Source organism: Leucoraja erinacea, chromosome 8, assembly GCF_028641065.1.
Source record: "Leucoraja erinacea ecotype New England chromosome 8, Leri_hhj_1, whole genome shotgun sequence".
In the NCBI taxonomy this organism is placed as follows: Eukaryota; Metazoa; Chordata; class Chondrichthyes; order Rajiformes; family Rajidae; genus Leucoraja; species Leucoraja erinaceus.
In genome coordinates, this window is record NC_073384.1 from 20,102,986 (window position 1) to 20,115,127 (window position 12,142).

Below are 12,142 nucleotides of genomic sequence, written 5' to 3' on the forward strand. Positions count from 1 at the left end.
CATCAAAGCTCGGAGGAGGATGAGTGGCGGAGATTTAAAAAGTAGACATCAATGAAAGGTCTTATTAGTTTCAGAATATAAGCGAGACGGACTTTAGCAGTGCAGCCATTTTGGAGCAGCCACTATGAGAGTGGCTGTGTTCTATATTTGGATAGTAAGACTCGAGACTTTGGCTTGTGAGGCTTCAGTGAGGAGACTGAACAGAGGGATGGTTAAGAATAGGTAAGTCATTTAACTTTACTCTTCAGACTTAATGTTGTCAGGATAGCAGTTAGGGCTGTGAAATGTTCTTCCTGCAGGATGTGGGAGATCAGCGTGTTCCTATTAGGTTGAAGAGCAAGGCTGGCAAGTTTAGGGAACATTGAATGATAAGAAATATTGAGGTTCTGGCCAGGAAAAAGGAGGAGGCATGTATCAGGTTCAGGCAGTCAAGAACAAGCAAATCCCTCCACGTGTGTAATTGTGGGAGCACACTTAAGATGCAATTCAGTAGGGCAAAAAGAGGACATAAAATGGATTTAGCAGTCAAGGCACAGGAAAATCACAAGAGATTGTTTGGGTGTAATAAGAGTAAAGGATGGCAAAAGAGAGATCTCTCTATAAAGATTAGCATGACCATATAAAACTGGAGACATGGGGGGTGTGAAATGTTAAATAACTATTTCTCATCCTTTTTTACTGTGGAAACGATGATGGAAGTAAAATAATTGAGGCAAATGAGCTGTGATATCTTGAACCATATGCAGATTACCAAAGATGAGGTACTGAAAGTCTTAAAGTGCATTAAGGTGGATAAATCACCAGAGACCAGCAAAGTGCATCCTTGGAACTTATGGGAGACAAGGGAAGTGATTATGGAGACCCTTGAAGAGATATCTGTTTAATTCTTAGCTGCAGTTGAGGGGGAGAAGGAAAAGTTGGAAGTGTCAGAATTACAGTTGAACAAAGGGGACTATGGAGGCATGAGGGAGGATCTGGCTAAAGTTGACTGGAAAGAGACTCTATCAGGGATGACGGTGGAATAACAATGGAAGGTACTTCTGGGAATAATACAGAAGATGCCGGATCAGTTCATTCCAAAGTGGAAGAAAAATTCCAAGGGGAGTAATGGGCCACTGTGGCTGACAAGGGAAGTCAAGGACAGCATAAAAATAAAAGAGAATAAGTATAATATAGCAAAGATGAGCGGGAAGCCAGAGGATTGGGAAACTTTTAAAGAGCAACAGAAGATAATTAAATAGGCAATACGAGGAGAAAAGATGGGAAACAAAGGTAAGCTAGCCAGGAATATAAAGGATGATGGTAAAAGCTTCTTTAGGGATGAAAAGAGGAAACAATTAGTTAAGACCAAAGCTGGACCCTCGAAGACTGAAACAGGTGAATTTATTATGGGGGAACAAGGAACAGGTACTTTGGATCCGTCTTCAATAAGGAAGACACAAACAATCTCCCTGATGTACTAGTGGCCAGAGGATTTAGGGTGACGGAGGAACTGAAGGAAATTCACATTAGGCAGGAAAATGTGTTGAGTAGACTGATGGGACTGAAGGCTGATAAATCCCCAGGACCTGATGGGCTGCATCTTAGGGTACTTAATGAAGTGGCTCTAGAAATCGTGGGCGCATTGGCAATCATTTTCTAATGTTCTATAGATTCAGCATCAGTTCCTGTGGTTTGGAGGATAGCTGATGTTATCCTACTTTTTAAAGAAAGGCAGTAGAAAGTAAACAGGGAATCATAGACCAGTTAGCCTGACATCGGTGGTGGGGAAGGTGCTGGAGTTGATTATTAAAGATGTAATAGCAGCCCATTTGGATAGCAGTAACAGGATCGGTCCAAGTCAGCATGGATTTATGAAGGGGAAATCATGCTTGACTAATCTTCTGGAATTTTTTGAGGATGTAACTTGGAAAATTGTTAATTGTTAAAAACTAAAAATGGAAATGGATGACACAAAGCCGGGTGGCAGTATGAACTGTGAGGAGGATGCTATGAGAATGCAGAGTGACTTGGACAGGTTCGGTGAGTGGGCAGATGCAGTTTCATGTGGATAAATGTGAGGCTATCGACTTTGGTGGCAAAAACAGGAAGGCAGATTATTATCTGAATGGTGTCAAGTTGGGAAAAGGTGAAGTACGACGAGATCTGGGCAACCTTGTTCATCAGTCACTGAAAGTAAGCATGCGGGTACAGCAGGCAGTGAAGAAAGCGAATGGCATGTTGGCCTTAATACCAAGAATATAGGAGCAAAGAGGTCCTTCTGCAGTTGTACAGGGCCCTAGTGAGACCACACATGGAGTATTGAGTGCAGTTTTTGTCTCCAAATTTGAGGAAGGACATTCTTGCTATTGAGGGAGTGCAGCATATTTGCAGGTTCAAGAGGTTAATTCCTGGGATTACAGGACTGTCCTATGTTGATAGAATGGAGCGGCTGGGCTTGTATACTCTGGGATTTAGAAGGATTAGAGGGGATCTTATTGAAACATATAAGATTATTAAGGGTTTGGACACGCTAGAGGCAGGAAACATGTTCCCGATGTTGGGGGATTCCAGAACCACGGGCCAGAGTTTAAGAATAAAGGGTAAGCTATTTAGAACAGGGATGAGGAAAAACTTTTTTACACAGAGGGTTGTGAATTTGTGGAATTCTCTGCCACAGAAGGCAGTGTAGGCCAATTTTCTGGATGCAAACTTTTTTACACAGAGGGTTGTGAATCTGTGGAATTCTCTGCCACAGAAGGCAGTGTAGGCCAATTTTCTGGATGCTCTCAAGAGAGAGTTAGATAAAGATAGCGCGTCAGGGGATATGGCGGAGAAGGCAGATACAGGGTACTGATTGAGGATGATCAGCTATGTTCACATTGAATGACGGTGCTGGCTTGAGGGGCCGAACGGCCTACTCCTGCACCTATTGTCTATTGTCTATTGTCTATGATATTCTGAAATATGGAGGGAGGCTAATGTACATGTACTTAAAAAATGGCAACAAGGATAAATACCGGGAGCCAGTGACCCTGATACCAGTGGTGGTTGTTATGAGAGAGGATTCTGAGGAACAGGATTTGGATAGACAATGTATGATAAGGAAATGTCACGCGGGTGTGGTAAGGACTTGCCATCAGGAGTCTGGGATCCCTTGCTGGGGATCACTGGAGAAGAGCTCCGACCGCGGCCTTTCAGCCTACAACATCCTGAAGCCGCGGTCTCCGGTAGGAAAGTGCCGATTCGGGCACTCCAAGCCGCAGAGGAGTGCGTTCGACCGTCCGGATGTCGGAGTTTGGAGCGTCCTGACGGGAAGGCCTGTACATCTGGCTGTCCATGGTGGAGACTACAGAGGGTTCATGGCCCTGACCACAGGTGAGTAAGGGAGGAGGACTGACTGAGCTTTGTTGCCTTCCACCACAGTGAAGAAAGCTGTGATGAATGTTTGTGTTGGATTCTGTTGTGTATTGTGTATTATTTTTAAGTGTATTGGTGCTGGCAAATTCATTTCACTGCACCTTCGGATGCATGTGACGAATAAAATTGACACTGACTTTGTCTTTTAACTCAGAGATATGTAAACATCATATACTGTAAACACCATAATAAACAATGGAGCTTACAGAATATTATGTTTACATATCTGTTGTGCTGCTGCAAGTAAGAATTTCATTTTTCCATTTTGTGATATGTAACAATAAAACATTATCAAATCTCTTGACTCGTGCACAAATCATTAGAGCATAGATATGTGAATGTGAATGCATAGTCTTTTTTTTTCACGGGAGGGGAATCAAATAACAAGAGGGCATGAGTTTAAGGTGAGTGGGGGAAAGATTTTAAAAGGGACTTGAGGAAAAACGACCTCATATAGAGTGGTGGGAATATGGAACTAGGAGTCAGAGGAAATAGTGAGGCGGGTACAATAATAACATTTAAAACACGTTTGGACAGGTACATGGATAGGAATGGTTTAGAGGGATGCGGGTCATAAATGGTGAAATGGAACAGGTTTATAAGGGGCATCTTGGTCGATATGGACAAATTGCTCAACATCACCCCTCGTAGAGCATTCCCCGCACCCACCACGCTCTGTGTAATAAAAATTGCCAGGCACATGTCCTTTAAATACCTCTCAACTTTAAAGTATTCCATTGAATCTCTGACTGTTCCACCTTGGGGGCAAAGTTTCTGACTGTCTACCCAATCTATGACTCTCATATTATATAAACTTCTATCATGTCTCTCCTCAGCCTCGATTGTTCAGCCAACACCTGCTGCAAAGAGTTGCACTTGTTCGTATTGATCAGATTACCCAGGTTTACTGTGAAATGTTTGTTCCATGGTTGTCTAAACTGGGTTCAAGTAATATATGGCTCTGTGGCATACAGCTATGGATGACTCTGTAATGAAGGAAGAGCCTCTCTGTAAGTAGTTTCAAATATTTTATGTGTGAGCTGTTGTATAATATCATACAAATGTATATAGAATCACAGATAATAAGCACTTTAGAAATTGAAACAAGTCTATAACGAAAAAGGTCAATGAGGTCCCATCTCTTCCACAACCCTTGTACAATTGATCAATAGAACCTTCTTCAAACACACATAGAGGTCTACAAAATGTTATTTACATCCTACTCATCCCCAAAGGTAAAACAAACAGAATGTAAACATGCCAAAGGAAGTTCACATCCTGCATTGTTATTCTACTCTCCCTGCTTCCCAGACACTCGGGAACTTTCTTGTTCCTCTTGGCATCCCAAGCACTTCACAGCACAAGTCCGAGGTAGTCACTGATTTATTTCAGCAGAGGCATGAGCCATGAGTCCACTTGGGAAGCAGACCCACATAATATCCTGTGGGCAAATGTAACTCTTTCTTTAGACTACCCATGTTTTTATGCTCACATCTTCTATTACTTTGGATGAGCTGTGAAACGAGAGTCTGGTCTCTCGGGTGGATGTGTAAGATTGTACCAAGGCAGTATTTTGAAGAAAAACATGGGATTTCTTCCTGGTACCTTAGTTGATATTTATCACTGAATCAACGTTGCAATGCTATTTGTGGGAGCTTGCCTCATTTCCTACATTGATCGATTGGTTGTATGGTGATCTGGGCTGTCTAGAGTGTGTATGTGCATATCTGTTTATTTACCCATTATCACAGTCTGTTGGATATTAACATTCCCCATCCCTGTCAGTGCTACACCAGCTGTGAGACGATAACAGCAACTTATATTTTAATTTATTTTCTAAATATATATTAGCCCATCAAGTCTATGCCAAACCTCAATTTTTTCTCTTAATTCCTTTTCTCCACAATGTATTTCTCTCATATACAAGCATTGCAGATTCTACCACTCACCTAAACGAGGGACAATTTACTGCTGCCATTTAACCCACTGACCCGCATGGCTTTGGGATGTGGGAGGAAATCAGTGCGCGTAAGAGAAATAAAGTCAAATAAAGTTGACTTGACTTGACTTGACTTGAGACACACCAGCACAAGAAGAATGTGCACATTCCACCTAGACCACACCTGATATCATGATTAAACCTGGAGCTCTGGCACAGCGAGGTAGCAACACTAAGTACTGCACCTCTACATACCTTCCAATTTATCTGCTGCCATTAACATCACAAAATATTGCAAGGCACTTGGGAGTGCTGTCAGGCAAACCTTGACCTCAGCTGATGTAAAGCCTGCAGGACAATGATTACAAGAGGAAGACTTTAAGGGTGAGTTACAGTATGGAAGAGGGGCAGATCAGTTAGAGTTAGAGTTAGAGATCAGAATTTGCTGATGCGTACAGGACTGGAACAGATTACACAGGCAATGCGGAACAATTCTACACAGTGATTTTAAAGCAAGGACGAGAATTTTAAAGTAAGGACGAAAACTTTCTTAACTGCGAAACGATGTGGATTATGGGGCTCACGGTGATGGATGTATTAGGGATTGGTTCCAGCCAACAAAACAGATGGCAAGTATTTGCAGCCCATTCTGTTTTTGTTTCATAGTTGCAGCTGCTGCAGGGCACTATTTTAGTTGCTGATCCTATTGCACTCACCATGTGTTGAACACAAACAAACCTGGACGGTTCACTGAGCTCTGCACATGATGAGATTCTTAATCTCTGTTTTATGATGAAGGATGCATTCCTTCAAAGGGTCCTCTCAAATGAGGAAAGCATGCAGCTGAATGGCACCAGGAAGTTCAGCCTCAGGGGAAGTAGGCACTGATTATTAGCGTGTTCCTCATCAAGCCCTGGAGATTGTAATGGTGGAAACACCCCAACCATGTCCCCTCTAAGGGAAGCCCCCTGGATCTCCACCACACTGCCTCTTCTTTGGTAACCAAAGTCTGAAATTGGATAGCACAACCCTTCACCCAGCAACACTTGGGCATTATTCATTCAACAATGTCCTTTGTATGGAGATGGGGGCTTTGCTGGAATTTGAAAATATGATGATTCCAGTTATACTTCACCCAATGCACACATGCATTGTAGGTCTCAGGCCACAGTAGAATCCTTTCTCTCTGCTAGTGACAAGTTCCTTGGACAGATGGCCCAGTGACACAGCAAGTAGAGCTGATGCCGCACGGATTCAGTGACCTGGGTTAAAACCTCTGATGCTGTCTGTGTGGAGTTTGCACGTTCTCCCTGCATTCATATTGATTGCAAATTGCACAGATTTATGGATGCAGTGCGGTCAGGCACATAAATCAGCCTCCCGACATCAACTCCTTCAACTTCAGGAAAACAGCTGGCCCAGGAAAACAGCCAACATAATCAAGACCCACTCACACCCCAGACATTCTTTCGTCTCCTCTCTCCTGTTGAGCAGAATACATACATTCTTGAAAGCACATACAACCACATTCAATAACATTTAAGTTATTGAATAAAATTCAAGCTTCATCCCTGCTGTTAATGTGAACTGACCTCTCATATTCCAGGGATTAATTTCCAATCTTCCATTCTACCTTGTTACATCCCTTGAACTTCCTTTTACCTGCATTTTCTGTTGATAACACAATATATTCTGCATTCTGTTTATCTTCTCTTTTGCAGTACCCAATGTTCTCATATATGGTATGAATTGCATGCATAGTATGCGAATAAAGTTATTTACTGTATTTCGGTACGTAATGATAATATACCAATATTGAAACTCTGCCTTCATCTCACATCCCAGAGAGGTTGGTAGGTTAAATGACCACTGTAAATTTCCCTTGATGTGTAGGTGAGTGATAGCATCTGGGGGAGAGATGTTGATATGAGGAGAATAAAATAAGACTAACTGTAAATGTGTGCTTGATGGTCATCACAGACTAAGTGGGCCAAAGAGTCCAAGCATTGTGACTATATGTGCTGGAGTAAATCAGTAGGATTTTGTAAACCAGCATCTGCAATCCCTGTGTCAACATTGTAACACTATGTCTCTGCTTCTGTTTCTCATAGGCCTTACCAAATGTCGGATTGCCATTTGGTCATAGGACGTCTTTCTTAACCTCCACTTCAAATATGGACCAGGTTCAAAGGAGTTTGCAACACAATAGGCGCGCGATGTTGCTTGATTATCCAACCATAGCAATGTTCATTGTTCAGCTGCTGGCAAGAAACAATTCCATAATGCCCACCCTAAATGTCGTCAAGAAGGAGGTGATAAGCCATGAATTTGAAGCCTGAATTGCAGGCAAGATCCTGAAGATACTTTAGAGGCCATTACACAGGGTTTTTACGAATTAACCACGTTGCTGTGATTATGTAGTTGTAATGATAAATAAAGAGCAGAACAGGAAAGGATTTATTTCCCCAAGCTTGTAGTTTCCAGATATGCAGATTCTGTCCCAGAGAATAAACCTCACCAGCATCTGCACATTGCTGAAATAATGACAGATCACATAACAGGAGCATGGACACACAAGAGACTGCAGATGCTGGAGTAGTGAGCAAAAACCAAACTGCTGGTGGAACTCATTTTTAGTGGGGAATGAACAGTCGACATTCTGGGTTAAGATCTTTCATCTGAAATGGTGAATATGGGTCTGAAGAAGGGTCTTGACCTGAAACGTCACCCATTCCTTCTCTCCAGAGATGCTGCCTGTCCCGCTGTGTTACTCCAGCATTTTGTCTCAATCTATGGTGAATATGAGGTCTGGGAGTGAATTTTACTTCGGAGTCACGTGAGTGACTACGTGAAGAAGCCCGCTCAGTGCGCAGGTGCGGCATTATCGTCCAGCTGTGCACACGCGGCCCAGCGGGAGTCGGGCGCTCCCGCAAACCAGCCTGAAATAAGGAACGTTAGGTAAGTACCTACCTTAATCGGGCCTTGTGTTTTTTGCTCCAGGGGGAGCAAAGCAGCAGAGGAAGCGGCCCCCGTTCGACTCCAGCGAAGGAGCTGACAGTGGAGGGGGATAGGCGCAAACGGGACCGCACACTCTGCGGACCACTGACAGGGAGCTGCGCTGATGCCGGTCCGCTGAACAGCTGTTTGGTTAACAGCAGCGGACCGGAGGGAAATTTAAAAACCCGACCGGCACCCCTGCAGACTCCTGACAAGGAGAATCGCCGCCCGGGAACCGCTAGAATGCCGCCCAAAAACGGCAGACAGCCTCTAACTACAGGTAAGACAAATCTTACCAAAAATACAGGTTCTACAGGAATCAACTTTCCTCCAACACTGAAACAGGCTGGAGACAGCAAAAACAAGTATGTCTGTCTCCCCAAGCCAGAGGAGGTCATGGAGCTAAAAAACCTCCAGCGAATTCTGAAGCTCCTAACACCGAAAATCACCGCCTTTGCTCGTTCCACGGATCATACTCACCTGGCAGGCGAGACGCCACGATCACCAAGGTGGTTCTCCCAGGACGAGGCTATCCCATTGCACTTCGAGTGTGCTGGCGCCTAAGATGTTCCCAAATGCGGATACTCGACTGCCATTTGTGGCATATAAGACCTGCCCTCAACCCCAAATATGCGGGGCTATGCAAACCGCTGGAGCGGGAAGAGAGGCAGCTAAACCTGTGCACCTCATGAGGGCAGGCCCGGGAACGAGCAGGACATCTCATCCAACACCCAGCTGGCAGCACCCCTCGGCATCCACCAGTCAACACCCATATCCAAGGACTGGTGAAAGCAAGGGACTGCTGCTTATTACCCCCAAAGGTCTTTTTAGACAGGGGCCCAGAGCGGAACCATTGGAAAATGCGCCACCCCACCGACAGCACCAGCGTACCAGCAAAGCTGAGCCTTCATGAAAAAACAATGAACATGGAGGTAGGTAGTCTGGTTCCTCCCAGTTTACACAAAATAAGGGTGCTCTACTAACTGCGGGGGGGGGGGGGGGGGGGGGGGGGGGGACTTTACACTTGTTGAAAGAAGCATGGGGTGCTGTCACAAATAACAAATATATACTCAACAGCATTAGTGGATAAAAACTTGAATTCAAATTGGGCATATTACCGCCAGTTCAGCAATGCACCCATAGGGCTTTTTTCCCTCTAAGAAGGTCAAGCTGAACTAGAAAGGCTCATTACAAAAGGGGTCATGTGAAACATGAACCATTGGAATTTGTATCGAATATATTCACCAAAACTACAAAAAATGGTGAATGTAGCATCATCATTGACCTAATATCACTAAATAAATCTGTTGAGTATATACACTTTAAGATGGAGACGTTTTGTCACTGCCAGACATCTGATCTCCAAAGGATACTTTATGGCAAGCATTGATATGGAAGATGCATACTATCTTATACCCATACACAAGGATCATTGTAGATACCTAAAAATTATCTGGATGGGGCAACTATGGGAGTATGGAGCATTCCCAATGGTCTAACCTCAGCCCTAAACTAATTACAAAAATACTAAAAATAGCCATGAAAATGTTAAGAAAACAAGCATAATCATGGCATATATTGGATGATATCCTCATATTAGGAAAAACAAAGGAATTAGCTGTGGCAGCAGTTTCTAGCTACGAAACAGCTCCTTAAAACACTGAGGTTCATCCTACACCCAGATAAACCAAAATTGAAGCCGTTAACTACCATGGATTATCTGGGCTTTAATATAAATTCTATCCATATGACTGTTACTTTGCCAAGGTGCTCGGGTCACTATAATCAAATCACGAATGTACCCACTGAAGCTATATCAGAATTACAGTGGTGGGCAGACAATGTTTGGCACAGTTTCAGCCCTATTATTATCACCAATCCTAACTTGGTTATTAAAAACCGATGCCAGTGCTTTAGGCTGGGGAGCAACTAACTCCATATCCAGCACAGGTAACAGATGGACCAATTCAGAATCATCGTTACTACACACACTGGGCATCAACTATTTGGAATATACGGTTACGGAGTGATAATACTATGGTGGTGGCTTATATTAACCATATGGGGAGCATAAAATCATTATCGTGCAACAAATTGGTCAAACAGATCTGGCAATGATGTGTCAAAGACATTTTAACTATCGGCTGCCTATTTCCTAGGTAAGCTAGAACACAGTGGGAGACACCACGTCACGGGGGAAAAATTTATGATAACATTGAATGGATGTCAAACCCAAAATATCTGCTAAAGGTATTAAGCAATTTGAACGCCAGATATCAATTTGGTTGCAACAAGACGGAATCACCAGTAACCTATGTATGTGACTTAGGAACCAGATCAGAGGCAGCAGCGGTAGATGCCTACACGCTGGATAGGGGGAATTTCTGCTTTTGCTTCCCTCCCTTCTGCCTCATCAGTCGGGCACTTCGCAATACAGATGGAATCTGCCTCCGGGATATTGAAGGTGCCCGACCAGCCTACATAGCCATGGTTCCCAGTTCATCACGACATGGTGGTCGAGTCACCTATGGATTCCCTAGTGGACCATGGTTGCTGACTCACCCAGTATCAGGCATAAGCCACCCATGCCATAAAAACATCTAACTCCTGGGTTGTAGGTTTGAATAGACATTACCAGGGACTGGGATTATCCAAATGAACCATTACCACCATGTCGACATCCCTGCGAACAGTCACCTAGAGCAAACATGGGAAATACTGCCACGACGCAGGGACAACATACGAAACTACTCAACCACTGACGTATTGGAGTTCCAGGGGCATCTACACCATGATGAAAAGGTGAGTAACAGTGCCGTAAATACAGCACAAAGCGCCCTGTCTGCTTATCTAAAAACAGCAGGACAGCAGAGCATGGGATCCCATCCACTGAAGATAAAACTTATGAAGGGCATTTATAATAACAAGCCCCAAAACCCAGGTATACCCATGCATGGGATATCAGTGTGATATTGACATATCTCAGAGAATGGCACCAGCTAGATCCCTCAGTCTTGCACAATCTATGTTAAAAACGCTCATGCTTATGGCTCTCGTATCCGCTCACAGAGTCCAGTCACTCCATAAAACTAGACTGGATAACATGGTGATCACCCCAGACCGCATTACGTTCATTATTCTAGGTCTGGTTAAAACCTAAGCGACCAGGAACGCCCAATTCACTGGTGGTATTCCGGGCCTACCCACCAGAGTCCAGGTTGAGTGTGGTGACCCATCTACAACAATATATAGACACAACCCACAATCTTAGAGGGAGAGGAAAAGCCTATGGGTCAACCACAAGAAACCCCAAGACGGGGTAACGAGCCAAACCACTTCAAGGTGGCTCAAACAGGTACTGAAAGCTGCCGGAATAGATAATAATACATTTAAATCCCATTCCACTAGGGCAGCATTGATATCAGCGGCTGAACGAATGGACATCCCGGTTGACCACATTCTCAATACGGCAGGATGGTCAAGGGAAACGACGTTCAGAACATTTTTATTGTAAACCATTGATAAGCCTGATTTAATTGCAGACAGAATATTACAAACTGCAAATATTTAACTTAAGCTCAGGGGAGCTATTTATGTTGTTATTGTTAACAAATACCTTTCTGTTTCTTGAGAAAGCAGATCCATTGGTTGATTACGATAACACTTCCTCCCACAAGAACTTCAGCAGTGAGTGAAAATAAAAACTGTTACACGGTTTGAAATCACAGACCTTTGAAATCTTCACGTAGTCACTCACGTGACTCCGAAGTAAAATAGTAAGATTAAACGAGTACTTACCAGTATGAA

General features: G+C 43.6%; 1 protein-coding gene and 1 pseudogene across 1 annotated transcript in view; one reads left to right on the plus strand and one right to left on the minus strand.

The window, feature by feature from the left end:
* aig1 (androgen-induced 1 (H. sapiens)) overlaps positions 1 to 12,142 on the minus strand; it is a 70,071-nt gene that overhangs the window by 17,529 nt on the left and 40,400 nt on the right. The gene's annotated exons all lie outside the window — the stretch shown is intronic.
* LOC129699926 (U1 spliceosomal RNA) lies at positions 8,808 to 8,957 on the plus strand (annotated as a pseudogene).